Source organism: Oncorhynchus kisutch, unplaced genomic scaffold (genome assembly GCF_002021735.2).
Source record: "Oncorhynchus kisutch isolate 150728-3 unplaced genomic scaffold, Okis_V2 scaffold2926, whole genome shotgun sequence".
Classification (NCBI taxonomy): domain Eukaryota; kingdom Metazoa; phylum Chordata; class Actinopteri; order Salmoniformes; family Salmonidae; genus Oncorhynchus; species Oncorhynchus kisutch.
Genome location: NW_022264871.1, coordinates 1 through 21,829, shown reverse-complemented (window position 1 = coordinate 21,829; position 21,829 = coordinate 1). Strand labels below are relative to the sequence as shown.

Below are 21,829 nucleotides of genomic sequence, written 5' to 3'. Positions count from 1 at the left end.
AACAGGGATTGAACGCATATTCTTACAGATTACAAGACCAAATGATTTTGCACATCTCTGTTTCCTGCTTAGAATTTCAACATTCTGGAAAATAGAAGTTGGGTCTTTGCAAAAAAAAACATGGAGAAGCTGGGGATTGAACCCAGGACCTCATACATGCAAAGCATGCGCTCTACCACTGAGCTACATCCCCTATCTGGGAAAGAAAAAAATTTTGCTCATTTTTTTAAATGTCACTTTTATTTAACCAGGTAAGCCAGTTAAGGACAAGTTCTCATACACCACTGCGAGCTGGCCAAGATAAAGCAAAGCAGTGCAAGCACAAACAACAACACAGAGTTACACATGGAACAAACAAATCCGGGCTTGGGACAAGCAAATGTGACCCAAAAGAGACACTCTGGCGGAGCAACTTAGTTTTTAATTGTATTTTTTGTTTTTCAGTTTAGTTTTCTTAATTTGGTTTGGTTTTTAACCTTATGGTCCACTTAGGAGTCTATGACAAGTCACAGTAAAACATTAACATTTTTAACCATAACATAAAAATAAAAATAAATAATTCTATACAATCTACATTAACAATCTAAATGGACCAAAAAGAGACAATAGAAAAGACTTTCAATTGCAATGTGAGAAAATGATGGTAACTAGTCTGGCCCTAATTCAGGTTATTTAAAAAATAAAATTATGTAAGCCAGGGCGGGATCAGCCAGCGGCGGCTTCCCACATTCATATACAGTCTGGAAGCGGAGGGGTGAACTATTAATACAATGTACTTTTTATATACACCACTCCATTGAAACTACAATGAAATGATAGCAGCAATTCTTAAAACAGGTACGGACAGGGATCGAAAACATGATCTTCAGTTTTTGAAAATTATGACATAAAAGTTGGCAACCATGCACTTCTGTTCTATAAATGTACTAACAGGGATTGAACACATATTCTTCAGATTACAAGAACAAATGATTTTGCACATCTCTGTTTCCTGCTTAGAATTGCAACATTCTGGAAAGTAGTAGTTGGGTCTTTGCAAAAAAACATGGAGAAGCTGGGGATTGAACCCAGGACCTCATACATGCAAAGCATGCGCTCTACCACTGAGCTACATCCCCTATCTGGGAAAGAAAAAAATTTGCTATTTTTTTAAATGTCACTTTTATTTAACCAGGTAAGCCAGTTAAGGACAAGTTCTCATACACCACTGCGAGCTGGCCAAGATAAAGCAAAGCAGTGCAACACAAACAACAACACAGAGTTACACATGGAACAAACAAATCCGGGCTTGGGACAAGCAAAGTGACCCAAAAGAGACACTCTGGCGGAGCAACTTAGTTTTTAATTGTATTTTTTGTTTTTCAGTTTAGTTTTCTTAATTTGGTTTGGTTTTTAACCTTATGGTCCACTTAGGAGTCTATGACAAGTCACAGTAAAACATTAACATTTTTAACCATAACATAAAAATAAAAATAAATAATTCTATACAATCTACATTAACAATCTAAATGGACCAAAAAGAGACAATAGAAAAGACTTTCAATTGCAATGTGAGAAAATGATGGTAACTAGTCTGGCCCTAATTCAGGTTATTTAAAAAATAATTTTAATGTAAGCCAGGGCGGGATCAGCCAGCGGCGGCTTCCCACATTCATATACAGTCTGGAAGCGGAGGGGTGAACTATTAATACAATGTACTTTTTATATACACCACTCCATTGAAACTACAATGAAATGATAGCAGCAATTCTTAAAACAGGTACGGACAGGGATCGAAAACATGATCTTCAGTTTTTGAAAATTATGACATAAAAGTTGGCAACCATGCACTTCTGTTCTATAAATGTACTAACAGGGATTGAACGCATATTCTTCAGATTACAAGACCAAATGATTTTGCACATCTCTGTTTCCTGCTTAGAATTTCAACATTCTGGAAAGTAGTAGTTGGGTCTTTGCAAAAAAACATGGAGAAGCTGGGGATTGAACCCAGGACCTCATACATGCAAAGCATGCGCTCTACCACTGAGCTACATCCCCTATCTGGGAAAGAAAAAAAATTTGCTATTTTTTTAAATGTCACTTTTATTTAACCAGGTAAGCCAGTTAAGGACAAGTTCTCATACACCACTGCGAGCTGGCCAAGATAAAGCAAAGCAGTGCAGCACAAACAACAACACAGAGTTACACATGGAACAAACAAATCCGGGCTTGGGACAAGCAAATGTGACCCAAAAGAGACACTCTGGCGGAGCAACTTAGTTTTTAATTGTATTGTTTTGTTTTTCAGTTTAGTTTTCTTAATTTGGTTTGGTTTTTAACCTTATGGTCCACTTAGGAGTCTATGACAAGTCACAGTAAAACATTAACATTTTTAACCATAACATAAAAATAAAAATAAATAATTCTATACAATCTACATTAACAATCTAAATGGACCAAAAAGAGACAATAGAAAAGACTTTCAATTGCAATGTGAGAAAATGATGGTAACTAGTCTGGCCCTAATTCAGGTTATTTAAAAAATATATATTATGTAAGCCAGGGCGGGATCAGCCAGCGGCGGCTTCCCACATTCATATACAGTCTGGAAGCGGAGGGGTGAACTATTAATACAATGTACTTTTTATATACACCACTCCATTGAAACTACAATGAAATGATAGCAGCAATTCTTAAAACAGGTACGGACAGGGATCGAAAACATGATCTTCAGTTTTTGAAAATTATGACATAAAAGTTGGCAACCATGCACTTCTGTTCTATAAATGTACTAACAGGGATTGAACGCATATTCTTCAGATTACAAGACCAAATGATTTTGCACATCTCTGTTTCCTGCTTAGAATTTCAACATTCTGGAAAGTAGTAGTTGGGTCTTTGCAAAAAAACATGGAGAAGCTGGGGATTGAACCCAGGACCTCATACATGCAAAGCATGCGCTCTACCACTGAGCTACATCCCCTATCTGGGAAAGAAAAAAATTTTGCTATTTTTTTAAATGTCACTTTTATTTAACCAGGTAAGCCAGTTAAGGACAAGTTCTCATACACCACTGCGAGCTGGCCAAGATAAAGCAAAGCAGTGCAACACAAACAACAACACAGAGTTACACATGGAACAAACAAATCCGGGCTTGGGACAAGCAAAGTGACCCAAAAGAGACACTCTGGCGGAGCAACTTAGTTTTTAATTGTATTTTTTTGTTTTTCAGTTTAGTTTTCTTAATTTGGTTTGGTTTTTAACCTTATGGTCCACTTAGGAGTCTATGACAAGTCACAGTAAAACACTAACATTTTTAACCATAACATAAAAATAAAAATAAATAATTCTATACAATCTACATTAACAATCTAAATGGACCAAAAAGAGACAATAGAAAAGACTTTCAATTGCAATGTGAGAAAATGATGGTAACTAGTCTGGCCCTAATTCAGGTTATTTAAAAAATAAAAATATGTAAGCCAGGGCGGGATCAGCCAGCGGCGGCTTCCCACATTCATATACAGTCTGGAAGCGGAGGGGTGAACTATTAATACAATGTACTTTTTATATACACCACTCCATTGAAACTACAATGAAATGATAGCAGCAATTCTTAAAACAGGTACGGACAGGGATCGAAAACATGATCTTCAGTTTTTGAAAATTATGACATAAAAGTTGGCAACCATGCACTTCTGTTCTATAAATGTACTAACAGGGATTGAACACATATTCTTCAGATTACAAGAACAAATGATTTTGCACATCTCTGTTTCCTGCTTAGAATTGCAACATTCTGGAAAGTAGTAGTTGGGTCTTTGCAAAAAAACATGGAGAAGCTGGGGATTGAACCCAGGACCTCATACATGCAAAGCATGCGCTCTACCACTGAGCTACATCCCCTATCTGGGAAAGAAAAAAATGTTGCTATTTTTTTAAATGTCACTTTTATTTAACCAGGTAAGCCAGTTAAGGACAAGTTCTCATACACCACTGCGAGCTGGCCAAGATAAAGCAAAGCAGTGCAACACAAACAACAACACAGAGTTACACATGGAACAAACAAATCCGGGCTTGGGACCAGCAAAGTGACCCAAAAGAGACACTCTGGCGGAGCAACTTAGTTTTTAATTGTATTTTTTGTTTTTCAGTTTAGTTTTCTTAATTTGGTTTGGTTTTTAACCTTATGGTCCACTTAGGAGCCTACGACAAGTCACAGTAAATCATTAACATTTTTAACCATAACATAAAAATAAAAATAAATAATTATATACAATCTACATTAACAATCTAAATGGACCAAAAAGAGACAATAGAAAAGACTTTCAATTGCAATGTGAGAAAATGATGGTAACTAGTCTGGCCCTAATTCAGGTTATTTAAATATATTTTTTAATGTAAGCCAGGGCGGGATCAGCCAGCGGCGGCTTCCCACATTCATATACAGTCTGGAAGCGGAGGGGTGAACTATTAATACAATGTACTTTTTATATACACCACTCCATTGAAACTACAATGAAATGATAGCAGCAATTCTTAAAACAGGTACGGACAGGGATCGAAAACATGATCTTCAGTTTTTGAAAATTATGACATAAAAGTTGGCAACCATGCACTTCTGTTCTATAAATGTACTAACAGGGATTGAACGCATATTCTTCAGATTACAAGACCAAATGATTTTGCACATCTCTGTTTCCTGCTTAGAATTTCAACATTCTGGAAAGTAGTAGTTGGGTCTTTGCAAAAAAACATGGAGAAGCTGGGGATTGAACCCAGGACCTCATACATGCAAAGCATGCGCTCTACCACTGAGCTACATCCCCTATCTGGGAAAGAAAAAAATGTTGCTATTTTTTTAAATGTCACTTTTATTTAACCAGGTAAGCCAGTTAAGGACAAGTTCTCATACACCACTGCGAGCTGGCCAAGATAAAGCAAAGCAGTGCAACACAAACAACAACACAGAGTTACACATGGAACAAACAAATCCGGGCTTGGGACAAGCAAAGTGACCCAAAAGAGACACTCTGGCGGAGCAACTTAGTTTTTAATTGTATTGTTTTGTTTTTCAGTTTAGTTTTCTTAATTTGGTTTGGTTTTTAACCTTATGGTCCACTTAGGAGTCTATGACAAGTCACAGTAAAACATTAACATTTTTAACCATAACATAAAAATAAAAATAAATAATTCTATACAATCTACATTAACAATCTAAATGGACCAAAAAGAGACAATAGAAAAGACTTTCAATTGCAATGTGAGAAAATGATGGTAACTAGTCTGGCCCTAATTCAGGTTATTTAAAAAATAAATATATGTAAGCCAGGGCGGGATCAGCCAGCGGCGGCTTCCCACATTCATATACAGTCTGGAAGCGGAGGGGTGAACTATTAATACAATGTACTTTTTATATACACCACTCCATTGAAACTACAATGAAATGATAGCAGCAATTCTTAAAACAGGTACGGACAGGGATCGAAAACATGATCTTCAGTTTTTGAAAATTATGACATAAAAGTTGGCAACCATGCACTTCTGTTCTATAAATGTACTAACAGGGATTGAACACATATTCTTCAGATTACAAGAACAAATGATTTTGCACATCTCTGTTTCCTGCTTAGAATTGCAACATTCTGGAAAGTAGTAGTTGGGTCTTTGCAAAAAAACATGGAGAAGCTGGGGATTGAACCCAGGACCTCATACATGCAAAGCATGCGCTCTACCACTGAGCTACATCCCCTTTCTGGGAAAGAAAAAAATGTTGCTATTTTTTTAAATGTCACTTTTATTTAACCAGGTAAGCCAGTTAAGGACAAGTTCTCATACACCACTGCGAGCTGGCCAAGATAAAGCAAAGCAGTGCAACACAAACAACAACACAGAGTTACACATGGAACAAACAAATCCGGGCTTGGGACCAGCAAAGTGACCCAAAAGAGACACTCTGGCGGAGCAACTTAGTTTTTAATTGTATTTTTTAGTTTTTCAGTTTAGTTTTCTTAATTTGGTTTGGTTTTTAACCTTATGGTCCACTTAGGAGCCTACGACAAGTCACAGTAAATCATTAACATTTTTAACCATAACATAAAAATAAAAATAAATAATTATATACAATCTACATTAACAATCTAAATGGACCAAAAAGAGACAATAGAAAAGACTTTCAATTGCAATGTGAGAAAATGATGGTAACTAGTCTGGCCCTAATTCAGGTTATTAATATTATTTTTTTAATGTAAGCCAGGGCGGGATCAGCCAGCGGCGGCTTCCCACATTCATATACAGTCTGGAAGCGGAGGGGTGAACTATTAATACAATGTACTTTTTATATACACCACTCCATTGAAACTACAATGAAATGATAGCAGCAATTCTTAAAACAGGTACGGACAGGGATCGAAAACATGATCTTCAGTTTTTGAAAATTATGACATAAAAGTTGGCAACCATGCACTTCTGTTCTATAAATGTACTAACAGGGATTGAACGCATATTCTTCAGATTACAAGACCAAATGATTTTGCACATCTCTGTTTCCTGCTTAGAATTTCAACATTCTGGAAAGTAGTAGTTGGGTCTTTGCAAAAAAACATGGAGAAGCTGGGGATTGAACCCAGGACCTCATACATGCAAAGCATGCGCTCTACCACTGAGCTACATCCCCTATCTGGGAAAGAAAAAAATGTTGCTATTTTTTTAAATGTCACTTTTATTTAACCAGGTAAGCCAGTTAAGGACAAGTTCTCATACACCACTGCGAGCTGGCCAAGATAAAGCAAAGCAGTGCAACACAAACAACAACACAGAGTTACACATGGAACAAACAAATCCGGGCTTGGGACAAGCAAATGTGACCCAAAAGAGACACTCTGGCGGAGCAACTTAGTTTTTAATTGTATTTTTTTGTTTTTCAGTTTAGTTTTCTTAATTTGGTTTGGTTTTTAACCTTATGGTCCACTTAGGAGTCTATGACAAGTCACAGTAAAACATTAACATTTTTAACCATAACATAAAAATAAAAATAAATAATTCTATACAATCTACATTAACAATCTAAATGGACCAAAAAGAGACAATAGAAAAGACTTTCAATTGCAATGTGAGAAAATGATGGTAACTAGTCTGGCCCTAATTCAGGTTATTTAAAAATAAAAATATGTAAGCCAGGGCGGGATCAGCCAGCGGCGGCTTCCCACATTCATATACAGTCTGGAAGCGGAGGGGTGAACTATTAATACAATGTACTTTTTATATACACCACTCCATTGAAACTACAATGAAATGATAGCAGCAATTCTTAAAACAGGTACGGACAGGGATCGAAAACATGATCTTCAGTTTTTGAAAATTATGACATAAAAGTTGGCAACCATGCACTTCTGTTCTATAAATGTACTAACAGGGATTGAACACATATTCTTCAGATTACAAGACCAAATGATTTTGCACATCTCTGTTTCCTGCTTAGAATTGCAACATTCTGGAAAGTAGTAGTTGGGTCTTTGCAAAAAAACATGGAGAAGCTGGGGATTGAACCCAGGACCTCATACATGCAAAGCATGCGCTCTACCACTGAGCTACATCCCCTATCTGGAAAGAAAAAAATGTTGCTATTTTTTTAAATGTCACTTTTATTTAACCAGGTAAGCCAGTTAAGGACAAGTTCTCATACACCACTGCGAGCTGGCCAAGATAAAGCAAAGCAGTGCAACACAAACAACAACACAGAGTTACACATGGAACAAACAAATCCGGGCTTGGGACAAGCAAAGTGACCCAAAAGAGACACTCTGGCGGAGCAACTTAGTTTTTAATTGTATTGTTTTGTTTTTCAGTTTAGTTTTCTTAATTTGGTTTGGTTTTTAACCTTATGGTCCACTTAGGAGTCTATGACAAGTCACAGTAAAACATTAACATTTTTAACCATAACATAAAAATAAAAATAAATAATTCTATACAATCTACATTAACAATCTAAATGGACCAAAAAGAGACAATAGAAAAGACTTTCAATTGCAATGTGAGAAAATGATGGTAACTAGTCTGGCCCTAATTCAGGTTATTTAAAAAATAAAATATGTAAGCCAGGGCGGGATCAGCCAGCGGCGGCTTCCCACATTCATATACAGTCTGGAAGCGGAGGGGTGAACTATTAATACAATGTACTTTTTATATACACCACTCCATTGAAACTACAATGAAATGATAGCAGCAATTCTTAAAACAGGTACGGACAGGGATCGAAAACATGATCTTCAGTTTTTGAAAATTATGACATAAAAGTTGGCAACCATGCACTTCTGTTCTATAAATGTACTAACAGGGATTGAACACATATTCTTCAGATTACAAGAACAAATGATTTTGCACATCTCTGTTTCCTGCTTAGAATTGCAACATTCTGGAAAGTAGTAGTTGGGTCTTTGCAAAAAAACATGGAGAAGCTGGGGATTGAACCCAGGACCTCATACATGCAAAGCATGCGCTCTACCACTGAGCTACATCCCCTTTCTGGGAAAGAAAAAAATGTTGCTTATTTTTTTAAATGTCACTTTTATTTAACCAGGTAAGCCAGTTAAGGACAAGTTCTCATACACCACTGCGAGCTGGCCAAGATAAAGCAAAGCAGTGCAACACAAACAACAACACAGAGTTACACATGGAACAAACAAATCCGGGCTTGGGACCAGCAAAGTGACCCAAAAGAGACACTCTGGCGGAGCAACTTAGTTTTGAATTGTATTTTTTAGTTTTTCAGTTTAGTTTTCTTAATTTGGTTTGGTTTTTAACCTTATGGTCCACTTAGGAGCCTACTGACAAGTCACAGTAAATCATTAACATTTTTAACCATAACATAAAAATAAAAATAAATAATTCTATACAATCTACATTAACAATCTAAATGGACCAAAAAGAGACAATAGAAAAGACTTTCAATTGCAATGTGAGAAAATGATGGTAACTAGTCTGGCCCTAATTCAGGTTATTTAAAAATATATTATATGTAAGCCAGGGCGGGATCAGCCAGCGGCGGCTTCCCACATTCATATACAGTCTGGAAGCGGAGGGGTGAACTATTAATACAATGTACTTTTTATATACACCACTCCATTGAAACTACAATGAAATGATAGCAGCAATTCTTAAAACAGGTACGGACAGGGATCGAAAACATGATCTTCAGTTTTTGAAAATTATGACATAAAAGTTGGCAACCATGCACTTCTGTTCTATAAATGTACTAACAGGGATTGAACACATATTCTTCAGATTACAAGACCAAATGATTTTGCACATCTCTGTTTCCTGCTTAGAATTTCAACATTCTGGAAAGTAGTAGTTGGGTCTTTGCAAAAAAACATGGAGAAGCTGGGGATTGAACCCAGGACCTCATACATGCAAAGCATGCGCTCTACCACTGAGCTACATCCCCTATCTGGGAAAGAAAAAAATGTTGCTATTTTTTTAAATGTCACTTTTATTTAACCAGGTAAGCCAGTTAAGGACAAGTTCTCATACACCACTGCGAGCTGGCCAAGATAAAGCAAAGCAGTGCAACACAAACAACAACACAGAGTTACACATGGAACAAACAAATCCGGGCTTGGGACCAGCAAAGTGACCCAAAAGAGACACTCTGGCGGAGCAACTTAGTTTTTAATTGTATTTTTTGTTTTTCAGTTTAGTTTTCTTAATTTGGTTTGGTTTTTAACCTTATGGTCCACTTAGGAGTCCTACTGACAAGTCACAGTAAAATCATTAACATTTTTAACCATAACATAAAAATAAAAATAAATAATTCTATACAATCTACATTAACAATCTAAATGGACCAAAAAGAGACAATAGAAAAGACTTTCAATTGCAATGTGAGAAAATGATGGTAACTAGTCTGGCCCTAATTCAGGTTATTTAAAAATATTTAATATGTAAGCCAGGGCGGGATCAGCCAGCGGCGGCTTCCCACATTCATATACAGTCTGGAAGCGGAGGGGTGAACTATTAATACAATGTACTTTTTATATACACCACTCCATTGAAACTACAATGAAATGATAGCAGCAATTCTTAAAACAGGTACGGACAGGGATCGAAAACATGATCTTCAGTTTTTGAAAATTATGACATAAAAGTTGGCAACCATGCACTTCTGTTCTATAAATGTACTAACAGGGATTGAACGCATATTCTTCAGATTACAAGACCAAATGATTTTGCACATCTCTGTTTCCTGCTTAGAATTTCAACATTCTGGAAAGTAGTAGTTGGGTCTTTGCAAAAAAACATGGAGAAGCTGGGGATTGAACCCAGGACCTCATACATGCAAAGCATGCGCTCTACCACTGAGCTACATCCCCTATCTGGGAAAGAAAAAAAATTTGCTATTTTTTTAAATGTCACTTTTATTTAACCAGGTAAGCCAGTTAAGGACAAGTTCTCATACACCACTGCGAGCTGGCCAAGATAAAGCAAAGCAGTGCAACACAAACAACAACACAGAGTTACACATGGAACAAACAAATCCGGGCTTGGGACAAGCAAAGTGACCCAAAAGAGACACTCTGGCGGAGCAACTTAGTTTTTAATTGTATTTTTTTGTTTTTCAGTTTAGTTTTCTTAATTTGGTTTGGTTTTTAACCTTATGGTCCACTTAGGAGTCTATGACAAGTCACAGTAAAACATTAACATTTTTAACCATAACATAAAAATAAAAATAAATAATTCTATACAATCTACATTAACAATCTAAATGGACCAAAAAGAGACAATAGAAAAGACTTTCAATTGCAATGTGAGAAAATGATGGTAACTAGTCTGGCCCTAATTCAGGTTATTTAAAAAATAAAATATGTAAGCCAGGGCGGGATCAGCCAGCGGCGGCTTCCCACATTCATATACAGTCTGGAAGCGGAGGGGTGAACTATTAATACAATGTACTTTTTATATACACCACTCCATTGAAACTACAATGAAATGATAGCAGCAATTCTTAAAACAGGTACGGACAGGGATCGAAAACATGATCTTCAGTTTTTGAAAATTATGACATAAAAGTTGGCAACCATGCACTTCTGTTCTATAAATGTACTAACAGGGATTGAACACATATTCTTCAGATTACAAGAACAAATGATTTTGCACATCTCTGTTTCCTGCTTAGAATTGCAACATTCTGGAAAGTAGTAGTTGGGTCTTTGCAAAAAAACATGGAGAAGCTGGGGATTGAACCCAGGACCTCATACATGCAAAGCATGCGCTCTACCACTGAGCTACATCCCCTATCTTGGAAAGAAAAAAATGTTGCTAATTTTTTTAAATGTCACTTTTATTTAACCAGGTAAGCCAGTTAAGGACAAGTTCTCATACACCACTGCGAGCTGGCCAAGATAAAGCAAAGCAGTGCAACACAAACAACAACACAGAGTTACACATGGAACAAACAAATCCGGGCTTGGGACAAGCAAAGTGACCCAAAAGAGACACTCTGGCGGAGCAACTTAGTTTTTAATTGTATTTTTTTGTTTTTCAGTTTAGTTTTCTTAATTTGGTTTGGTTTTTAACCTTATGGTCCACTTAGGAGTCTACTGACAAGTCACAGTAAAACATTAACATTTTTAACCATAACATAAAAATAAAAATAAATAATTCTATACAATCTACATTAACAATCTAAATGGACCAAAAAGAGACAATAGAAAAGACTTTCAATTGCAATGTGAGAAAATGATGGTAACTAGTCTGGCCCTAATTCAGGTTATTTAAAAAATAAATATTATGTAAGCCAGGGCGGGATCAGCCAGCGGCGGCTTCCCACATTCATATACAGTCTGGAAGCGGAGGGGTGAACTATTAATACAATGTACTTTTTATATACACCACTCCATTGAAACTACAATGAAATGATAGCAGCAATTCTTAAAACAGGTACGGACAGGGATCGAAAACATGATCTTCAGTTTTTGAAAATTATGACATAAAAGTTGGCAACCATGCACTTCTGTTCTATAAATGTACTAACAGGGATTGAACACATATTCTTCAGATTACAAGAACAAATGATTTTGCACATCTCTGTTTCCTGCTTAGAATTGCAACATTCTGGAAAGTAGTAGTTGGGTCTTTGCAAAAAAACATGGAGAAGCTGGGGATTGAACCCAGGACCTCATACATGCAAAGCATGCGCTCTACCACTGAGCTACATCCCCTTTCTGGGAAAGAAAAAAATGTTGCTATTTTTTTAAATGTCACTTTTATTTAACCAGGTAAGCCAGTTAAGGACAAGTTCTCATACACCACTGCGAGCTGGCCAAGATAAAGCAAAGCAGTGCAACACAAACAACAACACAGAGTTACACATGGAACAAACAAATCCGGGCTTGGGACCAAGCAAAGTGACCCAAAAGAGACACTCTGGCGGAGCAACTTAGTTTTTAATTGTATTTTTTTGTTTTTCAGTTTAGTTTTCTTAATTTGGTTTGGTTTTTAACCTTATGGTCCACTTAGGAGTCTATGACAAGTCACAGTAAAACATTAACATTTTTAACCATAACATAAAAATAAAAATAAATAATTCTATACAATCTACATTAACAATCTAAATGGACCAAAAAGAGACAATAGAAAAGACTTTCAATTGCAATGTGAGAAAATGATGGTAACTAGTCTGGCCCTAATTCAGGTTATTTAAAAATAAATATATGTAAGCCAGGGCGGGATCAGCCAGCGGCGGCTTCCCACATTCATATACAGTCTGGAAGCGGAGGGGTGAACTATTAATACAATGTACTTTTTATATACACCACTCCATTGAAACTACAATGAAATGATAGCAGCAATTCTTAAAACAGGTACGGACAGGGATCGAAAACATGATCTTCAGTTTTTGAAAATTATGACATAAAAGTTGGCAACCATGCACTTCTGTTCTATAAATGTACTAACAGGGATTGAACGCATATTCTTCAGATTACAAGACCAAATGATTTTGCACATCTCTGTTTCCTGCTTAGAATTTCAACATTCTGGAAAGTAGTAGTTGGGTCTTTGCAAAAAAACATGGAGAAGCTGGGGATTGAACCCAGGACCTCATACATGCAAAGCATGCGCTCTACCACTGAGCTACATCCCCTTTCTGGGAAAGAAAAAAATGTTGCTTATTTTTTTAAATGTCACTTTTATTTAACCAGGTAAGCCAGTTAAGGACAAGTTCTCATACACCACTGCGAGCTGGCCAAGATAAAGCAAAGCAGTGCAACACAAACAACAACACAGAGTTACACATGGAACAAACAAATCCGGGCTTGGGACCAGCAAAGTGACCCAAAAGAGACACTCTGGCGGAGCAACTTAGTTTTTAATTGTATTTTTTAGTTTTTCAGTTTAGTTTTCATAATTTGGTTTGGTTTTTAACCTTATGGTCCACTTAGGAGCCTACGACAAGTCACAGTAAATCATTAACATTTTTAACCATAACATAAAAATAAAAATAAATAATTATATACAATCTACATTAACAATCTAAATGGACCAAAAAGAGACAATAGAAAAGACTTTCAATTGCAATGTGAGAAAATGATGGTAACTAGTCTGGCCCTAATTCAGGTTATTATAATTATTTTTTAATGTAAGCCAGGGCGGGATCAGCCAGCGGCGGCTTCCCACATTCATATACAGTCTGGAAGCGGAGGGGTGAACTATTAATACAATGTACTTTTTATATACACCACTCCATTGAAACTACAATGAAATGATAGCAGCAATTCTTAAAACAGGTACGGACAGGGATCGAAAACATGATCTTCAGTTTTTGAAAATTATGACATAAAAGTTGGCAACCATGCACTTCTGTTCTATAAATGTACTAACAGGGATTGAACACATATTCTTCAGATTACAAGAACAAATGATTTTGCACATCTCTGTTTCCTGCTTAGAATTTCAACATTCTGGAAAGTAGTAGTTGGGTCTTTGCAAAAAAACATGGAGAAGCTGGGGATTGAACCCAGGACCTCATACATGCAAAGCATGCGCTCTACCACTGAGCTACATCCCCTATCTGGGAAAGAAAAAAATGTTGCTATTTTTTTAAATGTCACTTTTATTTAACCAGGTAAGCCAGTTAAGGACAAGTTCTCATACACCACTGCGAGCTGGCCAAGATAAAGCAAAGCAGTGCAACACAAACAACAACACAGAGTTACACATGGAACAAACAAATCCGGGCTTGGGACCAGCAAAGTGACCCAAAAGAGACACTCTGGCGGAGCAACTTAGTTTTTAATTGTATTTTTTTGTTTTTCAGTTTAGTTTTCTTAATTTGGTTTGGTTTTTAACCTTATGGTCCACTTAGGAGTCTATGACAAGTCACAGTAAAACATTAACATTTTTAACCATAACATAAAAATAAAAATAAATAATTCTATACAATCTACATTAACAATCTAAATGGACCAAAAAGAGACAATAGAAAAGACTTTCAATTGCAATGTGAGAAAATGATGGTAACTAGTCTGGCCCTAATTCAGGTTATTTAAAAATATATAATATGTAAGCCAGGGCGGGATCAGCCAGCGGCGGCTTCCCACATTCATATACAGTCTGGAAGCGGAGGGGTGAACTATTAATACAATGTACTTTTTATATACACCACTCCATTGAAACTACAATGAAATGATAGCAGCAATTCTTAAAACAGGTACGGACAGGGATCGAAAACATGATCTTCAGTTTTTGAAAATTATGACATAAAAGTTGGCAACCATGCACTTCTGTTCTATAAATGTACTAACAGGGATTGAACGCATATTCTTCAGATTACAAGACCAAATGATTTTGCACATCTCTGTTTCCTGCTTAGAATTTCAACATTCTGGAAAGTAGTAGTTGGGTCTTTGCAAAAAAACATGGAGAAGCTGGGGATTGAACCCAGGACCTCATACATGCAAAGCATGCGCTCTACCACTGAGCTACATCCCCTTTCTGGAAAGAAAAAAATGTTGCTTATTTTTTTAAATGTCACTTTTATTTAACCAGGTAAGCCAGTTAAGGACAAGTTCTCATACACCACTGCGAGCTGGCCAAGATAAAGCAAAGCAGTGCAACACAAACAACAACACAGAGTTACACATGGAACAAACAAATCCGGGCTTGGGACCAGCAAAGTGACCCAAAAGAGACACTCTGGCGGAGCAACTTAGTTTTTAATTGTATTTTTTAGTTTTTCAGTTTAGTTTTCATAATTTGGTTTGGTTTTTAACCTTATGGTCCACTTAGGAGCCTACGACAAGTCACAGTAAATCATTAACATTTTTAACCATAACATAAAAATAAAAATAAATAATTATATACAATCTACATTAACAATCTAAATGGACCAAAAAGAGACAATAGAAAAGACTTTCAATTGCAATGTGAGAAAATGATGGTAACTAGTCTGGCCCTAATTCAGGTTATTTAAAAATAAATTAATGTAAGCCAGGGCGGGATCAGCCAGCGGCGGCTTCCCACATTCATATACAGTCTGGAATGCGGAGGGGTGAACTATTAATACAATGTACTTTTTATATACACCACTCCATTGAAACTACAATGAAATGATAGCAGCAATTCTTAAAACAGGTACGGACAGGGATCGAAAACATGATCTTCAGTTTTTGAAAATTATGACATAAAAGTTGGCAACCATGCACTTCTGTTCTATAAATGTACTAACAGGGATTGAACGCATATTCTTCAGATTACAAGACCAAATGATTTTGCACATCTCTGTTTCCTGCTTAGAATTTCAACATTCTGGAAAGTAGTAGTTGGGTCTTTGCAAAAAAACATGGAGAAGCTGGGGATTGAACCCAGGACCTCATACATGCAAAGCATGCGCTCTACCACTGAGCTACATCCCCTATCTGGGAAAGAAAAAAATTTTGCTAATTTTTTTAAATGTCACTTTTATTTAACCAGGTAAGCCAGTTAAGGACAAGTTCTCATACACCACTGCGAGCTGGCCAAGATAAAGCAAAGCAGTGCAACACAAACAACAACACAGAGTTACACATGGAACAAACAAATCCGGGCTTGGGACAAGCAAAGTGACCCAAAAGAGACACTCTGGCGGAGCAACTTAGTTTTTAATTGTATTTTTTTGTTTTTCAGTTTAGTTTTCTTAATTTGGTTTGGTTTTTAACCTTATGGTCCACTTAGGAGTCTATGACAAGTCACAGTAAAACATTAACATTTTTAACCATAACATAAAAATAAAAATAAATAATTCTATACAATCTACATTAACAATCTAAATGGACCAAAAAGAGACAATAGAAAAGACTTTCAATTGCAATGTGAGAAAATGATGGTAACTAGTCTGGCCCTAATTCAGGTTATTTAAAAAATAATAATATGTAAGCCAGGCGGGATCAGCCAGCGGCGGCTTCCCACATTCATATACAGTCTGGAAGCGGAGGGGTGAACTATTAATACAATGTACTTTTTATATACACCACTCCATTGAAACTACAATGAAATGATAGCAGCAATTCTTAAAACAGGTACGGACAGGGATCGAAAACATGATCTTCAGTTTTTGAAAATTATGACATAAAAGTTGGCAACCATGCACTTCTGTTCTATAAATGTACTAACAGGGATTGAACACATATTCTTCAGATTACAAGAACAAATGATTTTGCACATCTCTGTTTCCTGCTTAGAATTGCAACATTCTGGAAAGTAGTAGTTGGGTCTTTGCAAAAAAACATGGAGAAGCTGGGGATTGAACCCAGGACCTCATACATGCAAAGCATGCGCTCTACCACTGAGCTACATCCCCTTTCTGGGAAAGAAAAAAATGTTGCTTATTTTTTTAAATGTCACTTTTATTTAACCAGGTAAGCCAGTTAAGGACAAGTTCTCATACACCACTGCGAGCTGGCCAAGATAAAGCAAAGCAGTGCAACACAAACAACAACACAGAGTTACACATGGAACAAACAAATCCGGGCTTGGGACCAGCAAAGTGACCCAAAAGAGACACTCTGGCGGAGCAACTTAGTTTTGAATTGTATTTTTTAGTTTTTCAGTTTAGTTTTCATAATTTGGTTTGGTTTTTAACCTTATGGTCCACTTAGGAGCCTACGACAAGTCACAGTAAATCATTAACATTTTTAACCATAACATAAAAATAAAAATAAATAATTATATACAATCTACATTAACAATCTAAATGGACCAAAAAGAGACAATAGAAAAGACTTTCAATTGCAATGTGAGAAAATGATGGTAACTAGTCTGGCCCTAATTCAGGTTATTATTATTATTTTTTTAATGTAAGCCAGGGCGGGATCAGCCAGCGGCGGCTTCCCACATTCATATACAGTCTGGATGCGGAGGGGTGAACTATTAATACAATGTACTTTTTATATACACCACTCCATTGAAACTACAATGAAATGATAGCAGCAATTCTTAAAACAGGTACGGACAGGGATTGAAAACATGATCTTCAGTTTTTGAAAATTATGACATAAAAGTTGGCAACCATGCACTTCTGTTCTATAAATGTACTAACAGGGATTGAACGCATATTCTTCAGATTACAAGACCAAATGATTTTGCACATCTCTGTTTCCTGCTTAGAATTTCAACATTCTGGAAAATAGAAGTTGGGTCTTTGCAAAAAAACATGGAGAAGCTGGGGATTGAACCCAGGACCTCATACATGCAAAGCATGCGCTCTACCACTGAGCTACATCCCCTATCTTGGAAAGAAAAAAAATTTGCTATTTTTTTTAAATGTCACTTTTATTTAACCAGGTAAGCCAGTTAAGGACAAGTTCTCATACACCACTGCGAGCTGGCCAAGATAAAGCAAAGCAGTGCAGCACAAACAACAACACAGAGTTACACATGGAACAAACAAATCCGGGCTTGGGACAAGCAAATGTGACCCAAAAGAGACACTCTGGCGGAGCAACTTAGTTTTTAATTGTATTGTTTTGTTTTTCAGTTTAGTTTTCTTAATTTGGTTTGGTTTTTAACCTTATGGTCCACTTAGGAGTCTATGACAAGTCACAGTAAAACATTAACATTTTTAACCATAACATAAAAATAAAATAAATAATTCTATACAATCTACATTAACAATCTAAATGGACCAAAAAGAGACAATAGAAAAGACTTTCAATTGCAATGTGAGAAAATGATGGTAACTAGTCTGGCCCTAATTCAGGTTATTTAAAAATATAATATATATGTAAGCCAGGGCGGAATCAGCCAGCGGCGGCTTCCCACATTCATATACAGTCTGGAAGCGGAGGGGTGAACTATTAATACAATGTACTTTTTATATACACCACTCCATTGAAACTACAATGAAATGATAGCAGCAATTCTTAAAACAGGTACGGACAGGGATCGAAAACATGATCTTCAGTTTTTGAAAATTATGACATAAAAGTTGGCAACCATGCACTTCTGTTCTATAAATGTACTAACAGGGATTGAACACATATTCTTCAGATTACAAGAACAAATGATTTTGCACATCTCTGTTTCCTGCTTAGAATTGCAACATTCTGGAAAGTAGTAGTTGGGTCTTTGCAAAAAAACATGGAGAAGCTGGGGATTGAACCCAGGACCTCATACATGCAAAGCATGCGCTCTACCACTGAGCTACATCCCCTTTCTGGGAAAGAAAAAAATGTTGCTTATTTTTTTAAATGTCACTTTTATTTAACCAGGTAAGCCAGTTAAGGACAAGTTCTCATACACCACTGCGAGCTGGCCAAGATAAAGCAAAGCAGTGCAACACAAACAACAACACAGAGTTACACATGGAACAAACAAATCCGGGCTTGGGACCAGCAAAGTGACCCAAAAGAGACACTCTGGCGGAGCAACTTAGTTTTGAATTGTATTTTTTAGTTTTTCAGTTTAGTTTTCATAATTTGGTTTGGTTTTTAACCTTATGGTCCACTTAGGAGCCTACGACAAGTCACAGTAAATCATTAACATTTTTAACCATAACATAAAAATAAAAATAAATAATTATATACAATCTACATTAACAATCTAAATGGACCAAAAAGAGACAATAGAAAAGACTTTCAATTGCAATGTGAGAAAATGATGGTAACTAGTCTGGCCCTAATTCAGGTTATTTAAAAAAATATATATATATGTAAGCCAAGGCGGAATCTGCCAGCGGCGGCTTCCCACATTCATATACAGTCTGGAAGCGGAGGGGTGAACTATTAATACAATGTACTTTTTATATACACCACTCCATTGAAACTACAATGAAATGATAGCAGCAATTCTTAAAACAGGTACGGACAGGGATCGAAAACATGATCTTCAGTTTTTGAAAATTATGACATAAAAGTTGGGTCTTTGCAAAAAAACATGGAGAAGCTGGGGATTGAACCCAGGACCTCATACATGCAAAGCATGCGCTCTACCACTGAGCTACATCCCCTTTCTGGTAAAGAAAAAAATGTTGCTTATTTTTTTAAATGTCACTTTTATTTAACCAGGTAAGCCAGTTAAGGACAAGTTCTCATACACCACTGCGAGCTGGCCAAGATAAAGCAAATGATGGTAACTAGTCTGGCCCTAATTCAGGTTATTATTATTATTTTTTTTAATGTAAGCCAGGGCGGGATCAGCCAGCGGCGGCTTCCCACATTCATATACAGTCTGGATGCGGAGGGGTGAACTATTAATACAATGTACTTTTTATATACACCACTCCATTGAAACTACAATGAAATGATAGCAGCAATTCTTAAAACAGGTACGGACAGGGATTGAAAACATGATCTTCAGTTTTTGAAAATTATGACATAAAAGTTGGCAACCATGCACTTCTGTTCTATAAATGTACTAACAGGGATTGAACGCATATTCTTCAGATTACAAGACCAAATGATTTTGCACATCTCTGTTTCCTGCTTAGAATTTCAACATTCTGGAAAATAGAAGTTGGGTCTTTGCAAAAAAACATGGAGAAGCTGGGGATTGAACCCAGGACCTCATACATGTAAAGCATGCGCTCTACCACTGAGCTACATCCCCTTTCTTGGAAAGAAAAAAAATTGATATTTTTTTTAAATGTCACTTTTATTTAACCAGGTAAGCCAGTTAAGGACAAGTTCTCATACACCACTGCGAGCTGGCCAAGATAAAGCAAAGCAGTGCAGCACAAACAACAACACAGAGTTACACATGGAACAAACAAATCCGGGCTTGGGACAAGCAAATGTGACCCAAAAGAGACACTCTGGCGGAGCAACTTAGTTTTTAATTTTATTGTTTTGTTTTTCAGTTTAGTTTTCTTAATTTGGTTTGGTTTTTAACCTTATGGTCCACTTAGGAGTCTATGACAAGTCACAGTAAAACATTAACATTTTTAACCATAACATAAAAATAAATAATTCTATACAATCTACATTAACAATCTAAATGGACCAAAAAGAGACAATAGAAAAGACTTTCAATTGCAATGTGAGAAAATGATGGTAACTAGTCTGGCCCTAATTCAGGTTATTTAAAAATATATATATATATGTAAGCCAAGGCGGAATCTGCCAGCGGCGGCTTCCCACATTCATATACAGTCTGGAAGCGGAGGGGTGAACTATTAATACAATGTACTTTTTATATACACCACTCCATTGAAACTACAATGAAATGATAGCAGCAATTCTTAAAACAGGTACGGACAGGGATCGAAAACATGATCTTCAGTTTTTGAAAATTATGACATAAAAGTTGGCAACCATGCACTTCTGTTCTATAAATGTACTAACAGGGATTGAACACATATTCTTCAGATTACAAGAACAAATGATTTTGCACATCTCTGTTTCCTGCTTAGAATTGCAACATTCTGGAAAGTAGTAGTTGGGTCTTTGCAAAAAAACATGGAGAAGCTGGGGATTGAACCCAGGACCTCATACATGCAAAGCATGCGCTCTACCACTGAGCTACATCCCCTTTCTGGGAAAGAAAAAAATGTTGCTTATTTTTTTAAATGTCACTTTTATTTAACCAGGTAAGCCAGTTAAGGACAAGTTCTCATACACCACTGCGAGCTGGCCAAGATAAAGCAAAGCAGTGCAACACAAACAACAACACAGAGTTACACATGGAACAAACAAATCCGGGCTTGGGACCAGCAAAGTGACCCAAAAGAGACACTCTGGCGGAGCAACTTAGTTTTGAATTGTATTTTTTAGTTTTTCAGTTTAGTTTTCATAATTTGGTTTGGTTTTTAACCTTATGGTCCACTTAGGAGCCTACGACAAGTCACAGTAAATCATTAACATTTTTAACCATAACATAAAAATAAAAATAAATAATTATATACAATCTACATTAACAATCTAAATGGACCAAAAAGAGACAATAGAAAAGACTTTCAATTGCAATGTGAGAAAATGATGGTAACTAGTCTGGCCCTAATTCAGGTTATTTAAAAAAAAATATATATATGTAAGCCAAGGCGGAATCTGCCAGCGGCGGCTTCCCACATTCATATACAGTCTGGAAGCGGAGGGGTGAACTATTAATACAATGTACTTTTTATATACACCACTCCATTGAAACTACAATGAAATGATAGCAGCAATTCTTAAAACAGGTACGGACAGGGATCGAAAACATGATCTTCAGTTTTTGAAATTATGACATAAAAGTTGGCAACCATGCACTTCTGTTCTATAAATGTACTAACAGGGATTGAACACATATTCTTCAGATTACAAGAACAAATGATTTTGCACATCTCTGTTTCCTGCTTAGAATGGCAACATTCTGGAAAGTATAGTTGGGTCTTTGCAAT

At 36.4% G+C, this 21,829-nt stretch overlaps 24 non-coding genes across 24 annotated transcripts; all 24 read right to left on the bottom strand.

Annotated features, from left to right (window-relative positions):
- Positions 1 to 121: 121 nt before the first annotated feature.
- Positions 122 to 193, bottom strand: trnaa-ugc (transfer RNA alanine (anticodon UGC)). The gene has a single exon. It is a non-coding gene; the product is annotated as a tRNA-Ala (tRNA).
- An 853-nt stretch (positions 194 to 1,046) lies between these two features.
- On the bottom strand, positions 1,047 to 1,118 carry trnaa-ugc (transfer RNA alanine (anticodon UGC)). Its single transcript has one exon. It is a non-coding gene; the product is annotated as a tRNA-Ala (tRNA).
- An 850-nt stretch (positions 1,119 to 1,968) lies between these two features.
- On the bottom strand, positions 1,969 to 2,040 carry trnaa-ugc (transfer RNA alanine (anticodon UGC)). The gene has a single exon. It is a non-coding gene; the product is annotated as a tRNA-Ala (tRNA).
- An 853-nt stretch (positions 2,041 to 2,893) lies between these two features.
- Positions 2,894 to 2,965, bottom strand: trnaa-ugc (transfer RNA alanine (anticodon UGC)). Its single transcript has one exon. It is a non-coding gene; the product is annotated as a tRNA-Ala (tRNA).
- Positions 2,966 to 3,816: 851 nt separating this feature from the next.
- On the bottom strand, positions 3,817 to 3,888 carry trnaa-ugc (transfer RNA alanine (anticodon UGC)). Its single transcript has one exon. It is a non-coding gene; the product is annotated as a tRNA-Ala (tRNA).
- An 851-nt stretch (positions 3,889 to 4,739) lies between these two features.
- trnaa-ugc (transfer RNA alanine (anticodon UGC)) lies at positions 4,740 to 4,811 on the bottom strand. The gene has a single exon. It is a non-coding gene; the product is annotated as a tRNA-Ala (tRNA).
- An 851-nt stretch (positions 4,812 to 5,662) lies between these two features.
- trnaa-ugc (transfer RNA alanine (anticodon UGC)) lies at positions 5,663 to 5,734 on the bottom strand. The gene has a single exon. It is a non-coding gene; the product is annotated as a tRNA-Ala (tRNA).
- Positions 5,735 to 6,586: 852 nt separating this feature from the next.
- Positions 6,587 to 6,658, bottom strand: trnaa-ugc (transfer RNA alanine (anticodon UGC)). The gene has a single exon. It is a non-coding gene; the product is annotated as a tRNA-Ala (tRNA).
- An 851-nt stretch (positions 6,659 to 7,509) lies between these two features.
- On the bottom strand, positions 7,510 to 7,581 carry trnaa-ugc (transfer RNA alanine (anticodon UGC)). The gene has a single exon. It is a non-coding gene; the product is annotated as a tRNA-Ala (tRNA).
- Positions 7,582 to 8,430: 849 nt separating this feature from the next.
- On the bottom strand, positions 8,431 to 8,502 carry trnaa-ugc (transfer RNA alanine (anticodon UGC)). The gene has a single exon. It is a non-coding gene; the product is annotated as a tRNA-Ala (tRNA).
- An 853-nt stretch (positions 8,503 to 9,355) lies between these two features.
- trnaa-ugc (transfer RNA alanine (anticodon UGC)) lies at positions 9,356 to 9,427 on the bottom strand. The gene has a single exon. It is a non-coding gene; the product is annotated as a tRNA-Ala (tRNA).
- An 853-nt stretch (positions 9,428 to 10,280) lies between these two features.
- On the bottom strand, positions 10,281 to 10,352 carry trnaa-ugc (transfer RNA alanine (anticodon UGC)). Its single transcript has one exon. It is a non-coding gene; the product is annotated as a tRNA-Ala (tRNA).
- Positions 10,353 to 11,202: 850 nt separating this feature from the next.
- Positions 11,203 to 11,274, bottom strand: trnaa-ugc (transfer RNA alanine (anticodon UGC)). Its single transcript has one exon. It is a non-coding gene; the product is annotated as a tRNA-Ala (tRNA).
- Positions 11,275 to 12,128: 854 nt separating this feature from the next.
- Positions 12,129 to 12,200, bottom strand: trnaa-ugc (transfer RNA alanine (anticodon UGC)). Its single transcript has one exon. It is a non-coding gene; the product is annotated as a tRNA-Ala (tRNA).
- An 851-nt stretch (positions 12,201 to 13,051) lies between these two features.
- Positions 13,052 to 13,123, bottom strand: trnaa-ugc (transfer RNA alanine (anticodon UGC)). The gene has a single exon. It is a non-coding gene; the product is annotated as a tRNA-Ala (tRNA).
- An 852-nt stretch (positions 13,124 to 13,975) lies between these two features.
- Positions 13,976 to 14,047, bottom strand: trnaa-ugc (transfer RNA alanine (anticodon UGC)). The gene has a single exon. It is a non-coding gene; the product is annotated as a tRNA-Ala (tRNA).
- Positions 14,048 to 14,898: 851 nt separating this feature from the next.
- Positions 14,899 to 14,970, bottom strand: trnaa-ugc (transfer RNA alanine (anticodon UGC)). Its single transcript has one exon. It is a non-coding gene; the product is annotated as a tRNA-Ala (tRNA).
- An 851-nt stretch (positions 14,971 to 15,821) lies between these two features.
- On the bottom strand, positions 15,822 to 15,893 carry trnaa-ugc (transfer RNA alanine (anticodon UGC)). The gene has a single exon. It is a non-coding gene; the product is annotated as a tRNA-Ala (tRNA).
- Positions 15,894 to 16,744: 851 nt separating this feature from the next.
- On the bottom strand, positions 16,745 to 16,816 carry trnaa-ugc (transfer RNA alanine (anticodon UGC)). The gene has a single exon. It is a non-coding gene; the product is annotated as a tRNA-Ala (tRNA).
- An 853-nt stretch (positions 16,817 to 17,669) lies between these two features.
- Positions 17,670 to 17,741, bottom strand: trnaa-ugc (transfer RNA alanine (anticodon UGC)). The gene has a single exon. It is a non-coding gene; the product is annotated as a tRNA-Ala (tRNA).
- An 854-nt stretch (positions 17,742 to 18,595) lies between these two features.
- On the bottom strand, positions 18,596 to 18,667 carry trnaa-ugc (transfer RNA alanine (anticodon UGC)). Its single transcript has one exon. It is a non-coding gene; the product is annotated as a tRNA-Ala (tRNA).
- Positions 18,668 to 19,390: 723 nt separating this feature from the next.
- trnaa-ugc (transfer RNA alanine (anticodon UGC)) lies at positions 19,391 to 19,462 on the bottom strand. Its single transcript has one exon. It is a non-coding gene; the product is annotated as a tRNA-Ala (tRNA).
- Positions 19,463 to 19,989: 527 nt separating this feature from the next.
- On the bottom strand, positions 19,990 to 20,061 carry trnav-uac (transfer RNA valine (anticodon UAC)). Its single transcript has one exon. It is a non-coding gene; the product is annotated as a tRNA-Val (tRNA).
- An 849-nt stretch (positions 20,062 to 20,910) lies between these two features.
- trnaa-ugc (transfer RNA alanine (anticodon UGC)) lies at positions 20,911 to 20,982 on the bottom strand. Its single transcript has one exon. It is a non-coding gene; the product is annotated as a tRNA-Ala (tRNA).
- Positions 20,983 to 21,829: the final 847 nt, after the last annotated feature.